Below are 18,122 nucleotides of genomic sequence, written 5' to 3' on the forward strand. Positions count from 1 at the left end.
GTAATGGTACAGGTGATAATAAAAACAACTATAACACTACATTGTAATAGTAGAGATGATAATAATAACTGTAACACCACAACGTAATAGAATAGATGATAGTAACATCTGTAACTGTAACACTACAGGTGATAATAATGGCAACTGTAACACTACACTGTTTATGTCCACGTGATAATAACAAGAGCAACACTACACAGTATTTGTTCACGTGATAATAATAAGACTACAAGTATTGACGAGGTAATATTGTGATAATATAACCAATGATGACGTCATGTTTTCCTTCTAATACTTAAGTTGGGGTTTGTTTTACTCGTTCTTGTACCTCTAATAGTTGAAGTCTTTTTGTAGTACAGATTATTATAGAAGTAAGGACTTGGTTAAGGTCTATTTGTATCATAGAACAAAGGATTTGGTTGAAGTCTTTTTGTAATACAGGTTATCATTGAACAAAGGATTTGGTTGAAGTCTGTTAGTAATACCAATTATCTTAGAAGTAAGAATTTCGTTGAAGTCTATTTCTAACATAGATTATCTTAGAACAAAGGATTTGGTTGAAGTTTTTTGCAATACAGATTATCATAGAACTAAGGATTTGGTTGAAGTCTTTTTGTAACACAGATTATCTTAGAACTAAGAATTTGGTTGAAGGTTTTTGGTAGCAGAAGTTATTTTAGAACTAAAGATTTGGTTGAAGTCTACTTCTAATAAAATTTATCTTACAAATAAGGATTCGGTTAAAATCTTTTCGTAATACAGGCTATCTTAAAATTAAGGACTTAGTTAATTTTTTTTTATAATAAAGGTTATATTACAACAAAAAATTTGGTTGAAGTCTATGGTAATATAAATTGTTTTAGAACTAAAAATATGATAAATGTCGTTTTGTGATACAGATTATTTTAGAACTAAGGATTTGGTTGAGGTCTATTTGTACTACAGATTATCATAGAACAAAGGATTTGGTTGAAGCATTTTCGTAATACAGATTATCATAGAACTAAGGATTTGGTTGAAGTCTTTTTATAATACAGATTATCATAGAACTAAGGATTGGGTTGAAGTCTTTTTGTAATACATATTATCTTCGAACTTTGTATTTGGTTGAAGTCTTTTTGTAGTACAGATTATCTTAGAACTAAGGATTTAGTTAAAATCTTTTTGTAATACAGGTTATATTACAAATAAGGATTTTGTTAAAGTCTATTTGTAATACAAATTATCTAAGAACTAAGGATAAGACTGAAGTCTGTTGGTAATACCAATTATCTTAGAAGTAAGAATTTCGTTGAAGTCTATTTCTAACATAGATTATCTTAGAATAAAGGATTTGGTTGAAGTCTATTGGTAATACAGATTACCTTAGAATTAAGGATGTGGTTGAAGTCTTTTTGTAATGCAGATTATCTTAGAACTAAGAATTTGGTTGAAGTTTTTTGGTAGCAGAAGTTATTTTAGAACTAAAGATTTGCTGAAGTCTACTTCTAATACAATTTATCTTACAAATAAGGATTCGGTTAAAATCTTTTCGTAATACAGGCTATCTTAAAATTAAGGACTTAGTTAAAAAGTTTGTTTGTGATAAAGGTTATATTACAACAAAAGATTTGGTTGAAGTCTATTGGTAATATAGATTGTTTTAGAGCTAAAAATATGGTAGATGTCGTTTTGTAATACAGATTATTTTAGAACTAAGGATTTGGTAGAACTATTTTTGTAATACAGATTATCTTAGAACTAAAAATTTGGTAGAAGTCGTTTTGTAACAGTGATTACTTAAAACTAAGGATTTCGTTGAAGTCTATTTGTAACACAGATGATCATAGAACGAAGTATTTGGTTGCAGTCTTTTTTGTTACACAGATTATCTTAGAACCAGGAATTTGGTTAAAGTCTTTTTGTAATACAGATTATATTACAAATGAGGATTTTGTTAAAGTCTATTTGTAATACAGATTATCTTAGAACCAAGAATTTTGTTGAAGTCTATTTGTAATACAAATTATTTTAAAACTAAGGATTTGGTTGAAGTCTATTTGTAATACAGATTATTTTAGAATCAAGAATTTGGTTGAAGTATTTTTATCTTAGAACTAAGAATTTGGTTGAAGTTTTTGATAGTAAAAGTTATTTTAGAACTAAAGATTTGGTTGAAATCTATTTGTTACACAGTTTATCTTAGAACTAAGGATTTGGTTGGGTCTATTGGTGACACATATTTTCTTAAACTAGGGATTTGGTTGAAGTCTATTTCTAATATAGATTATATTAGAACTAAGGATTTGGTTGAGATCTATTTGTAATACAGATTATCTTCGAACTAAGAATTTGGTTGAAGTCTATCTGTAATACAGATTATCATAGAACTAAAGATTTGGTTATTGTCCTTTTGTAACAGTGATTATCTTAAAACTAAGAATTTGGTTGAAGTCTATTTGTAATACAGGTTATCTTAGAAGTAAGGATTTGGTTAAAATCGTTTTGGAATAAAGGTTATCTTACAACTAAGGATTTTGTTGAAGTCTTTTGATAATACAGATTATTTTAGAATTAAAATTTTGGGAGAAGTCTTTTTGTAATACAGACTGTTTTAGATCTAAGGATTTGGTTGAAGTCTATTGGTAATACAGATTATGTAACATGTAAGGACGCCCGGCATGGCCAAGCGTGTTAAGGCATGCCACTCGTAATCTGAGGGTCGCGGGCTTGCATTCCCTTCGCGCCAAACATGCTCGCACTTTCAGCCGTGGGGGCGTTATAATATTACGGTCAATCTCACTATTCGTTGGTAAAAGAGTAGCCCAAGAATTGGCGGTGGGTGGTGATGACTAGCTGCTTTCCCTCTAGTCTTACACTGCTAAATTAAGGAAGGCTAGCATAGATAGCCCTCGTGTAGCTTTGTGCGAAATTCAAAAACAAACAAACAAACATATAAGGATTTGGTTGAAGTCTTTTCGTAATACAAATTATATTAGAACTAAGAATTTGGTTGAGGTCTATTTCTGATACAAATTACATTAGAACTAAGAATTTGGTTAAAATCTATCTGTAATACAGATTATGTTATACCCCAAAGATTTGTTGAAGTCTTTCTGTAAACCAATTATCTTAGAACTAAGGATTTGGGTGAAGTATATTGGTAATACAGATTCTCTTTCAACTATGGATTTGGTTATTGTATTTTTGTAACAGTGACTGTCTTAAAACTAACGATTTGGTTGAAGACTATTTATAATACATTATTTTAGAACCAAGAATTTGGTTGAAGTATTTTTGTATCACAGATTATCTTAGAACTAAGGATTTAGATTAAGTCCATTGGTAATACAGATTATCTTAGAACACTAGATTTGGTTGAAGTCTATTGTGATACAGTTTATCTTAGAAATAAGGATTTGGTTAAAATCTTTTAGTAATACAGGTTATTTTAAAACTAAGAAATGTTAAAAATATTTTTGTAATGAAGGTTACCTTACAATTAAGGATTTGGTTGAAGTCTATTGGTAATACAGATTATTTTAGAACTAAACATTTGGTAGAAGTCTCTTATTAATACAGATTAGTTTAGAACTGAGAATTTGGTTGAAGTCTATTGGTAATACAAATTATGTTACAAGTAAGGTTTTGGTTGAAGTATTTTAGTAATACAGGCTATGTTAGAACTAAGGATTTGGTTGAAATCTAGTTTTAATACAGATTATCTTAGAACTAACGATTTGGTTAAAGAATTTTTTGTAACATAGATTATCTCAGTACTAAGGATTTGGCTGAAGTCTATTTGTACTACAGATTATATTAGAATTAAGGATTTGGTTAAGTGAATTTCTAATACAGGTTTTCATAGAACTTAGAATATGGTAGAATTCTATTTGTAATAGAAATTATGTTAGGAATAAGGATTTGGTAGAAGTCTATTATAGGTTATTGTAGAACATAAAAATTTTGTAGAAGTCATTTTATAATACAGAGTATTTTAGAACTAAGGATTTGGTCAAAATCTTTTCGTAAAAATGATTTTCTTAAACCTAAGGATTTGGTTGAAGCCTATTTGTAATAATATTATCTCAGAATTATTGATTTGGTTGAAGTTTTTGTAATGCAGATTATCTTATAACTAAGGATTTCAGTGAAGTCTATTTGTAATACAGATTATCTTAGAACTAAGGATTTGGTTGAAGTTTTTGTAATACATATTATTTTAGAACTAAGATAATATGTATTACAAATGGTTGAAATTTTTGGTAATACAGTTTATTTTAGAACTAAATATTTTGCTGAAGTATATTTTTGATACAGATTATCTTAGAACTAAGGTCTTTGTTGAAGTATATTTGTAATACAGATTATCTCAGAATTATTGATTTGGTTGAAATTCGTTTTTTTAGCGCAGATTATCTTAGAACTAAGGTTTTGCTTGAAGTCTATTTGTAATACAGTTTATCTTAGAAATAAGGATTAGGTTAAATTTTTTGTAATACAGGTTATCTTAATACTAATGATTTAGTTGAGTCTATTTGTAATACAGATAATGTTAGAAGTAAGAACTTGGTTGAAGTCTCTTAGTAATACAGATTATCTTCCAATTAGGAGTTTTTGAAGTCTGTTGGTAAAAGAGATTATTGTAGAACTACCGATCTGGTTGAAGTGTATTTGTAATACAGGTTTTCTTAAAACTAAGGATTTGGTTGACTTTATTTGTAATACAGATTATCTGAGAAGGAAGGATTTGGTTGAGGTCTATTTGTAATATAGATTATCTCAGAAATAAGGATTTTCTTTAAATCTATTTGTAATACAAAATATTTTAAAAATAAGACTTTGGTTGACGTCAGTTGCAAACAAAGATTATTTTAGAATTGACGATTTGGTTGAAGTCTATTTGTAATACAGATTATCTTAGAACTAAGGATACGGTGATAGTCCATTTTTAGTATATATTATGTTTGGACTAATTATTTGATAGAAGTCTATTTGTAATAGAGATTATGTGAGAACCAAGGATTTGTTTGAAGTCTACTTGTGATATAAATTATTTTAGAAATACAGTAATACACGTTATCTTAAAACTGAGGATTTGGATGAAGTCTGTTTCTAGTACTGAGTATCTTGAAACAAAGGATTTGATAGCAGTGTTTTTGTAATAAAATTATCCTGGAACTAAGATTAGTTCAATGAAAGCTAATTTTACTTTGAATTCTTTATTAAGCGACATATATTTATTTCTTAACCACTGCCCATTATTAGTCCCTGACTTTTGTTTTTTTTCTTTTCAAAGACTGACTGCGCTATTCATTTCTGTTTTTAAACTAGGAAGAACACGGACGACTTGTGAAGAACATGCCTTACCATATTCTAGACTAATCGAATAATGGTATCTAATTTTTATAACACAAACATGAATAGACACAAAGGAAAGATCACAATTTTATGGCAATGGACGCCAACTCAATCCGTAGATCAGTAGCTGAAAAAAAAAACTAAGCCTAGGCCACCTTGTATTTACATGGGTCGGTTAAATTTTCAAACCATTCTTTGGAACTAGTTATTTGAAATCAGTAATTATAAAATATATTTAAATATTTCAAAAAGAAATCCACTCTTGACCAGACCATGCGCGAAAACATTGTTGTAAGAAAGTACAAGTAACTGACATTATGATGAGATATAAAATTTGTATTTCTTGACATTATGTTAAGATATAGTTTGTCCTTCCTGACATTATGTTGAGATATAAATTTGTTTTTTTTAGCATTATGTTGAGACATAAAGTTTGACTTTCTTGATATTATGTTGAGATATAAATTTTGTCCTTCCTGACATTATGTTGAGATATAAATTTTGTCCTTCCTGACATTATGTTGAGATATAAAGTTTGACTTTCTTGACATTATGTTGAGATATAAATTTTGTCCTTCCCTGACATTATGTTGAGATATAAATTTTGTTCTTCCTGACATTATGTTGAGATATAAAGTTTGTCCTTACTGAAATTATATTGAAATATAAAGTTTATCTTTCCTGACGGGCCCGGCATGGCCAGGTGGGTTAAGGCGTGCGACTCGTAATCTGACGGTCGCGGGTTCGAATCCAGGCCGCACCAAACATGCTCACCTTTTCAGCCGTGGGGGAGTATAATGTAACGGTCAATCCCACTATTCGTTGGTAAAAGAGTAGCTCAAGAGTTGGCGGTAATGACTAGCTGCCTTTCCTTTAGGACTGGTAAATTAGGACGGCTAGCGCAGATAACCCTCGAGTAGCTTTGTGCGAAATTAAAAAAAACAAACTTTCCTGACGTTATGTTGAGATATAAATTTTGTCTTTCCTGACATTATGTTGAGCTGTAAAGTACGTACTTCCCGACATTATGTTGAAATATAAAGTTTGTCTTCCCTGACACCATGTTGAGATATGAATTTTGTCCTTTTTGACATTATGTTGAGATATAAAATTTGTTTTTCTTGACATTATGTTTAGATATAAAGTTTGTCTTTCCTGATATTATGTTGAGATGTAAAGTTTGTCTTTCCTGATATTATGTTGAGATGTAAAGTATGTACTTCCTGACAATATGTTGAGATATAAAGTTTACTCTTTCTATTGTGTTTTGTTCGGGTGAGTGAATATATCTCTACAGACATGAGACCTTATAAATTTCCTAAAGTTTGTAGATGGTTGACAATGGAGATGGAGACTGCACGTTTTCGTGATACAAAAGGTGTTGATGTCAGCCAGTCTCACGATTTTACCTAATCATAAACAATGGGAAACCCCACCTCAGATTTGAAATATCAAGCATTAGTTAATGTAACTGTTCCAGGAAACTAAAGACTACATTATAATATTATTCTCATTAAAGACGTAACACTGAAGATGTTCAAAGAACAATGAAACAGAGAAGACGTAACGTTGAAGTTGGCCTCAGGAACAGTAAAACGAAGGAATTGTAATATTGAAGATAGACTCAGCAACATTAAAGCAAAAGAGATTTATCTCAGAAGGGCTGGTATGGGTATTAATACTGTTACCAATAAGGCAGAAAACAACGTTTCAACCTTCAAAAAGATGACCTTGGACGGTCGAAATGTTTTTGTCTGCTTTACTAGTAAAAGTGTTAATAATCATACCAGCCCTTCAGAGTTACATTTTTATTTCAAGTGGTTTCTCATAGTAAGAAAGCAAAGGAGACGTAACATTGAAGATTGTTTCAGCTACAGTCAAAGAAAAAAGATGTAACATTGAAGATGGATTCAGTAACAGTAAAACAAAGGAGACGTAACATTGAAGATGGACTGAAAAACAGTGTAGTAGAAGAGACGTAACATTGTTTGGTTGTTTTTGAAGGGCCCGGCATGGCCACGCGTATCAAGGCGTTCGACTCGTAATCCGAGGGTCGCGGGTTCGAATCCCGGTTGCACCAAATATGCTCGCTTTTCCAGCTGTGGGGGCAGTATAATGTTACAGTCAATCCCACTATTCGTTGGTAAAAAGAGTAGCCCAAGAGTTGGCGGTGGGTGGTGATGAGTAGCTGCCTTCCCTCTAGTCTTACACTGCTAAATTAGGAACAGCTAGCGCAGATAGCCCTCGAGTAGCTTTGCGCGAAATTCAAAAACAAACAATTGTTTTGAGGGCTATCTGCATCACAAATTCTATTTCTCGCCTTATTGTTTCACCACATGACCTTCATCTGAATGTTGTGAACTTTACTTTTAACCGCTTTTTAGGAAATCCCCAGAGATTTCCGGGAAGTATTGAATTAATTATCCTTTCTCAAGTTTCTTTGGGTGGGAGGAAACATGTTAACTTTTGTATTCGAAATATCGTATTTGGCCGTGACTTTAGCCCCGTGTTATTTTTCTTTTTTGTTTTAAGAAAATAATTCTCTTGTTGAGCAAGAAAAGTTTTGAATATAAAGTTTTGTTCAACATCAGAACAATATATGTATAAACATAGTTAGTTTTATATTTTTTTCAGAGTTTAGAGCTAAAGTTTAAGAACGAGTTAGTAAACCACCAATCTTTCATCATACCTTCAATTACATTTGAAAGAAAACGTCTTGAATATGACAAAACTAACGTAATTTTGATTCGTTATTATTTTAAGAAAGGTTCCTAACTCCGGCTTTTATTCTTGTTTTATTGTATGTCCAGAAATAACGGACGGTATTGATTTTGTTTTATCATTGTAAGAATATGGTAGAAAAACACTATTTTAATTTTATTGTTGCAAGGATAGTTAACAATAAGGGTATTGTTTTAGTTTTATTGTTGTAATAATGTGGAAGAACTACATTATTTGTTATTGTTTTAAGGGCAATTAGGAATAACAGCATTGTTCTAGTTTTATTGTTGTTAGGATAGTGAAGAAGAGCTCTGTTTCTTTGTTGTATGAATGTTGAAGAACAGCGCTGTGTTGTAATACTGTAAGGGATAAAGTTGGAACTGGTTTCACTCGTCCTCTACAGTCTAACACCCTGCTTTTAAGAAGTATATTCCTAGAAATCCAGAGTGAACTACCAATTGAATGCTATAAGCCTAATATAAGTTAGCAAAAAACGAGTTATAAGGCACAATGATGTAATTCATTATGGGGGTGGGGAACATACTACGTGTCTTGAGAGGATATTGTTCTACTTTCTTCTCTAAACCTAGTTGTTATTCACAGCATGTAGATGATATGGCCTCCGGTTATGTAAAACAGTAACCAGAGGGTGTTAGTTTTGCTTTGTCAAATTTAATAAAAAATAACCTACTTTCTGTTTCCTTTGATAATAAATATATCTAATTACCTGGTCAATATACTGAAAATAAGTTTAATTCCATTAAAGCAGAATTTTTATAAAATGGTAAGGCAGTAATATAGTTTCCTGTATATGCAGGAAATTTGAACTTTTGATAAACAATATAATAATTTGTTTGTTTTTTTTTAATTTCGTATAAAGCTACTCGAGGGCTATCTGTACTAGCCGTCCCTAGTTTAGCAGTGTAAGACTAGAGGGAAGGCAGCAAGCCATCACCACCCACCGCCAATTCTTGGGATACTTTTTACCAACGAATGGTGGGATTGACCGTCAAATTATAACGCCCCCACGGCTGAAAAGGCGAGCATGTTTGGTGCGACCGGATGCAAACCCGCGACCCTCAGATTACGAGTCGAACGCCTTAACCCACCTGGCCATGCCGGGCCACAATACAATAATTTTAATACCATGTTTGCCATTTTATTAGCAAAATGCGGATTTAATCTCAGTATCCATTGTTTTCATAAACTTAAAATATCCGAGTACATCAGTAGTAGTTCAACCAGCCACATATCTGCAAACATAGTTCTATCGTACATTTTTGTAGCGTTGCTAAAAGAAAGTCTAAGAAGGGACTGATGATTGTTACTAATATTTTTGTTATAATTAATTCCACCAACGTTTTCCAATGTTTAATATCAATAATCAAAACATTTGTAGGTTCCTTTCCTCTGATACATGCGTTGTCAGTTCTTAATACTAACACTAGAGACATTTGTAGGTTTAGTTAACCTTTATCCAGTTTTTGAATGAAATAAAGAACGTTTAGTTTTGATTCTTTATCACAAAGTTTGGTAATGTAGGTTTGAAGTTCCAAAGTTTTACGAAAGGATGAAATGTTACTTATTGTTAGAGATCCCTTGGTTACGATCTCTTCGCCCCAGGAGGTCAGAAGTAACTGGGACAACGTTCTACCCTCGGTGAAGTAGGTTATGGACGTGGTATTTACTGAATGGTTCATAATGCGTCATCTTTTGTGCAGTGAAAATAAAAACTTGATACTTTTAATATATGTATTATCAAACAACTACAAACCTTTTTCTAACGACATAACGTTAAATCAGACAATGTTCCTTTTAAAGTCCTTTGTTTAAAGAATTACTACATAATAATTATCTCGTATCAAACCTAATAAGAAGACAGCGTAGGCCTATTTGTATAAAATAGAGAACAAGTCGCTTCGTGTGGTTTTCTTAACCTCATATTTCTTGTCTTTTTTTTAACACGAATGTTGTAAAAATGACCAACACGATAAAAAATATCTGATAATATAGGTAATAAATAAATAGTGATGTAATAACATACATTTGAAGATACAAATTGAACTTTTGTATGGATCTTGTGTGTTTACATATAGCAAAGCCACATCGGGCCATCTGTTGAGTCCACTGATGGGAATCGAATCCCTGATTTTAGCGTTGTAGTCATAAGGGAAAACGTTTATTGTGCTTATGACGAGACTACACGATAAAAAATCATTTCTTTGTTTGCCAAGATCAGCGAAATGTTCAAATCATGACACTTCCAATAAGACGGACTTTGTTGGTAAAGGCCTGTTTGTAAGGCGTTTTCGGTTCAGTTACAGGTTTGAAGTACACATTTGATTAGTTCATGAAATGAATTTAATTTTGTGTTTACAGTTGTCTTTTTAAAAATATATCCTTAAAATAAATATTTGATAAACTGTTGTTTCTGTTTCCGTACTATATACAAATTAATTTTTATATAAATTGAATATAGAAGGAATCCACGTATCTGCTATAACCTTATTAATATCACATCCTGCATGCTGGACATACTCTTTGTTTCTATTCTAATTTGACGGTCACGATAAATTAGCTTTAGAAACACTAACGTCTACAAACGTTTCTAACACTGAATGTCACTTGAAACCTAATGAAGCAAGTTAGCAAGGACGACAACTTATGAGGTGACTAGGTTATCAGCTGCATTCAACATATCCGGAAACTCGTGGCCTATTCTTTACTTTTTATATAGCACGTTTAAAGACGGGTTTCCTCTCCCGTTTGGAACCAACCACAGTAGTTAGAAAAAACATCAGAAATTAGTTAGTAACACCTACAGTTAATCCTGGTGAAAACACGTACTGTTAAAATTACATAGTGGAAGCCGTTTCTTCACTACAAGATAACATATGACAGAAAGTATGGTTTCACAACTGTAGTTTAAAACGCAGATAATCTTGTAACTCATGTTTTGTAAACAATATATGATTGTATATTAAAGCCTTAGTTTAGTAAACAATATATGCTGCTAACCTTAGAACCCTAGTTTCACAAACAGTATATGATGCTAATCTTAGAACCATAGTATCGTAAAGAATACTTGTAGATGATGCCAAGTCTAGAGGCCCAGTTTCTAAAATCATAGAACTAGCGAGAACGTTCATATACTATAGAAAATATTAGAAACACTTTCAACAGACAATACTTTCCGAGTAAATATTTTAGTACTGTAAAAAATTACATCTTGTTACAAGAAAAAAAACTTACTACCACGTTGCTAAGGTCATCTAGAAAATGGATGAATCATATAAACTATGTAAACATCATGTACGATTCTTTTGTGTTCGAATTTTTAGGTAAAAAGATAATAAAACAACATCATGATAACATCTAACGTAAAAAAATGTATATCCCACGAGCATCACATTATTTATAACTGTTTTAGCATACACTTTCATCTTACATGAACAACACAATAACTAGAAGTGTGGTAGTCTACAGAATAATCGCATACTTTTATAAATCGTGTTTGATGTTTCTTTCGAACCAACATTTTATGACTTCATCTCATCTTAAACCATTACAGTTAAGGCACGAAGAAGTCGTATCTACCAGAGTCGTATTATCACTGATCGTTATCAAGGTGTGTAACCTACTTAACAAACAAAGACAGCTTTATGTGTTCCGTTAAACACATTATTGTAGTAAACGTTATTTAAACAAACTGTCACCATCACTACACCTATTACAATCATCAGACAAGACGATCATACCTTGTCTTGTAATAAAAATAACTAGAGCGATACGAATGACATGCATAAGTAATAACAATAAAGTAAAAAGATATTAAACACGCCCACGAGCAATAACACTAACATAACAAGATATTAAACACACCCACGAGTAACAACAGTAAAGTAACAAGATATTAAACACACCCAAGAGTAACAACAGTAAAATAACAAGATATTAAACACACCCACGAGTAACAACAGTAAAGTAACAAGACATTAAACACACACACGAGTAACAACAGTAAAATAACTAGATATTAAACACATCCACGAGTAATAACAGTAACATAACAAGATATTAAACACACATATGAGTAACAACAGTAAAATTACAAGATATTCAACACACCTACAAGTAACAACAGTAAAGTAACAAGATATTAAACACATCCATGAGTAATAACAGTAACATAACAAGATATTAAACACACCCACGAGTAACAACAGTAAAATTACAAGATATTCAACACACCTAGAAGTAACAACAGTAAAGCAACAAGGCATTATACATACACACGAGTAACAACAGTAAAGTAACAAGATATTAAACACACCCACGTATAACAACAGTAAAGTAACAAGATATTAATCACACCCACGAGTAACTACAGTAAAATAACAAGACATTAAACACACCCACGAGTAACAACAGTAACATAACAAGATATTAAACACACTCATGAGTAACAACAGTAAAATTAGAAGATATTCAACACACCTACAAGTAACAACAGTAAAGCAACAAGACATTAAACACACACACGAGTAACAACAGTAAAGTAACAAGATATTAAACACACCCACGAGTAACAACAGTAAAATAACAAGATATTAAACACACCCACGAGTAACAACAGTAAAGTAACAAGACATTAAACACACCCACGAGTAACAACAGTAAAACAACAAGATATTAAACACACCCACGAGTAACAACAGTAAAGTAACAAGACATTAAACACACCCACGAGTAACAACAGTAACATAACAAGATATTAAACACACTCATGAGTAACAACAGTAAAATTAGAAGATATTCAACACACCTACAAGTAACAACAGTAAAGCAACAACATTAAACACACACACAACGAAAGTAACAACAGTAAAGTAACAAGATATTAAACACACCCACGAGTAACAACAGTAAAATAACAAGATATTAAACACACCCACGAGTAACAACAGTAAAGTAACAAGACATTAAACACACCCACGAGTAACAACAGTAAAACAACAAGATATTAAACACACCCACGAGTAACAACAGTAAAGTAACAAGACATTAAACACACCCACGAGTAACAACAGTAACATAACAAGATATTAAACACACTCATGAGTAACAACAGTAAAATTAGAAGATATTCAACACACCTACAAGTAACAACAGTAAAGCAACAAGACATTAAACACACACACGAGTAACAACAGTAAAGTAACAAGATATTAAACACACCCACGAGTAACAACAGTAAAGTAACAAGATATTAATCACACCCACGAGTAACAACAGTAAAATAACAAGATATTAAACACACCCACGAGTAACAACAGTAAAGTAACAAGACATTAAACACACCCACGAGTAACAACAGTAAAATAACAAGATATTAAACACACCCACGAGTAACAACAGTAAAGTCACAAGACATTAAACACACACACGAGTAACAACAGTACAATAACTAGATATTAAACACATCCACGAGTAATAACAATAAAAGTAAAAAGATATTAAACATGCCCACGAGCAATAACACTAACATAACAAGATATTAAACACACTCATGAGTAACAACAGTAAAATTACAAGATATTCAACACACCTACAAGTAACAACAGTAAAGTAACAAGATATTAAACACACCCATGAGTAACAACAGTAAAATAACAAGATATTAAACACACCCATAAGTAATAACAATAAAAGTAAAAAGATATTAAACATGCCCACGAGCAATAACACTAACATAACAAGATATTAAACACACTCATGAGTAACAACAGTAAAATTACAAGATATTCAACACACCTACAAGTAACAACAGTAAAGTAACAAGATATTAAACACATCCTTGAGTAATAACAGTAACATAACAAGATATTAAACACACCCACGAGTAACAACAGTAAAATTACAAGATATTCAACACACCTAGAAGTAACAACAGTAAAGCAACAAGGCATTATACATACACACGGTAACAACAGTAAAGTAACAAGATATTAAACACACCCACGTGTAACAACAGTAAAGTAACAAGATATTAATCACACCCACGAGTAACTACAGTAAAATAACAAGACATTAAACACACCCACGAGTAACAACAGTAACATAACAAGATATTAAACACACTTATGAGTAACAACAGTAAAATTAGAAGATATTCAACACACCTACAAGTAACAACAGTAAAGCAACAAGACATTAAACACACACACGAGTAACAACAGTAAAGTAACAAGATATTAAACACACCCACGAGTAACAACAGTAAAATAACAAGATATTAAACACACCCACGAGTAACAACAGTAAAGTAACAAGACATTAAACACACCCACGAGTAACAACAGTAAAACAACAAGATATTAAACACACCCACGAGTAACAACAGTAAAGTAACAAGACATTAAACACACCCACGAGTAACAACAGTAACATAACAAGATATTAAACACACTCATGAGTAACAACAGTAAAATTAGAAGATATTCAACACACCTACAAGTAACAACAGTAAAGCAACAACATTAAACACACACACGAGTAACAACAGTAAAGTAACAAGATATTAAACACACCTACAAGTAACAACAGTAAAGCAACAAGACATTAAACACACACACGAGTAACAACAGTAAAGTAACAAGATATTAAACACACCCACGAGTAACAACAGTAAAATAACAAGATATTAAACACACCCACGAGTAACAACAGTAAAGTAACAAGACATTAAACACACCCACGAGTAACAACAGTAAAACAACAAGATATTAAACACACCCACGAGTAACAACAGTAAAGTAACAAGACATTAAACACACCCACGAGTAACAACAGTAACATAACAAGATATTAAACACACTCATGAGTAACAACAGTAAAATTAGAAGATATTCAACACACCTACAAGTAACAACAGTAAAGCAACAACATTAAACACACACACGAGTAACAACAGTAAAGTAACAAGATATTAAACACACCCACGAGTAACAACAGTAAAATAACAAGATATTAAACACACCCACGAGTAACAACAGTAAAGTAACAAGACATTAAACACACCCACGAGTAACAACAGTAAAACAACAAGATATTAAACACACCCACGAGTAACAACAGTAAAGTAACAAGACATTAAACACACCCACGAGTAACAACAGTAACATAACAAGATATTAAACACACTCATGAGTAACAACAGTAAAATTAGAAGATATTCAACACACCTACAAGTAACAACAGTAAAGCAACAAGACATTAAACACACACACGAGTAACAACAGTAAAGTAACAAGATATTAAACACACCCACGAAAGTAACAACAGTAAAGTAACAAGATATTAATCACACCCACGAGTAACAACAGTAAAATAACAAGATATTAAACACACCCACGAGTAACAACAGTAAAGTAACAAGACATTAAACACACCCACGAGTAACAACAGTAAAATAACAAGATATTAAACACACCCACGAGTAACAACAGTAAAGTCACAAGACATTAAACACACACACGAGTAACAACAGTACAATAACTAGATATTAAACACATCCACGAGTAATAACAATAAAAGTAAAAAGATATTAAACATGCCCACGAGCAATAACACTAACATAACAAGATATTAAACACACTCATGAGTAACAACAGTAAAATTACAAGATATTCAACACACCTACAAGTAACAACAGTAAAGTAACAAGATATTAAACACACCCATGAGTAACAACAGTAAAATAACAAGATATTAAACACACCCATAAGTAATAACAATAAAAGTAAAAAGATATTAAACATGCCCACGAGCAATAACACTAACATAACAAGATATTAAACACACTCATGAGTAACAACAGTAAAATTACAAGATATTCAACACACCTACAAGTAACAACAGTAAAGTAACAAGATATTAAACACATCCTTGAGTAATAACAGTAACATAACAAGATATTAAACACACCCACGAGTAACAACAGTAAAATTACAAGATATTCAACACACCTAGAAGTAACAACAGTAAAGCAACAAGGCATTATACATACACACGAGTAACAACAGTAAAGTAACAAGATATTAAACACACCCACGTGTAACAACAGTAAAGTAACAAGATATTAATCACACCCACGAGTAACTACAGTAAAATAACAAGACATTAAACACACCCACGAGTAACAACAGTAACATAACAAGATATTAAACACACTTATGAGTAACAACAGTAAAATTAGAAGATATTCAACACACCTACAAGTAACAACAGTAAAGCAACAAGACATTAAACACACACACGAGTAACAACAGTAAAGTAACAAGATATTAAACACACCCACGAGTAACAACAGTAAAATAACAAGATATTAAACACACCCACGAGTAACAACAGTAAAGTAACAAGACATTAAACACACCCACGAGTAACAACAGTAAAACAACAAGATATTAAACACACCCACGAGTAACAACAGTAAAGTAACAAGACATTAAACACACCCACGAGTAACAACAGTAACATAACAAGATATTAAACACACTCATGAGTAACAACAGTAAAATTAGAAGATATTCAACACACCTACAAGTAACAACAGTAAAGCAACAACATTAAACACACACACGAGTAACAACAGTAAAGTAACAAGATATTAAACACACCTACAAGTAACAACAGTAAAGCAACAAGACATTAAACACACACACGAAAGTAACAACAGTAAAGTAACAAGATATTAAACACACCCACGAAAGTAACAACAGTAAAATAACAAGATATTAAACACACCCACGAGTAACAACAGTAAAGTAACAAGACATTAAACACACCCACGAGTAACAACAGTAAAACAACAAGATATTAAACACACCCACGAGTAACAACAGTAAAGTAACAAGACATTAAACACACCCACGAGTAACAACAGTAACATAACAAGATATTAAACACACTCATGAGTAACAACAGTAAAATTAGAAGATATTCAACACACCTACAAGTAACAACAGTAAAGCAACAAGACATTAAACACACACACGAGTAACAACAGTAAAGTAACAAGATATTAAACACACCCACGAGTAACAACAGTAAAGTAACAAGATATTAATCACACCCACGAGTAACAACAGTAAAGTAACAAGATATTAAACACACCCACGGTAACAACAGTAAAATAACAAGATATTAAACACACCCACGAGTAACAACAGTAAAGTAACAAGACATTAAACACACACACGAGTAACAACAGTAAAATAACTAGATATTAAACACATCCACGAGTAATAACAGTAACATAACAAGATATTAAACACACTCATGAGTAACAACAGTAAAATTACAAGATATTCAACACACCTACAAGTAACAACAGTAAAGTAACAAGATATTAAACACATCCTTGAGTAATAACAGTAACATAACAAGATATTAAACACACCCACGAGTAACAACAGTAAAATTACAAGATATTCAACACACCTAGAAGTAACAACAGTAAAGCAACAAGGCATTATACATACACACGAGTAACAACAGTAAAGTAACAAGATATTAAACACACCCACGAGTAACAACAGTAACATAACAAGATATTAAACACACCCATAAGTAATAACAGTAAAATAACAAGATATTAAACACACCCACGAGTAACAACAGTAAAATATGGAAGACATGCATGAAAGATAGCAAACACAGTAAACCTTGTACAGAAGTCAGTGAGAAACACAGTAAGTGTAACACAGGAGCCAGTAAACTGATAAGACACACTTTAAATTTAACACAGGAGTCAGTAGACTGAAAAGACATACAGTAAACAATATCTATGCTGGGAAAATAACTATTTTTTTAAACTGTCATATATAAATAAATGATATTTTTTATCTTCATGGCTGTATAGACAAAAGAAATGGAATTTCTGATTGTTATTATATACTTTGTGCATGTATTAAATATTTTATAAGTTTTGAGATTATGCAGTGAAAAGACAAGAATGTGATGGTTGTACTATAACAGTATAATACAGCCAGTCTAAT

This window comes from Tachypleus tridentatus, chromosome 6, assembly GCF_004210375.1.
Source record: "Tachypleus tridentatus isolate NWPU-2018 chromosome 6, ASM421037v1, whole genome shotgun sequence".
In the NCBI taxonomy this organism is placed as follows: Eukaryota; Metazoa; Arthropoda; class Merostomata; order Xiphosura; family Limulidae; genus Tachypleus; species Tachypleus tridentatus.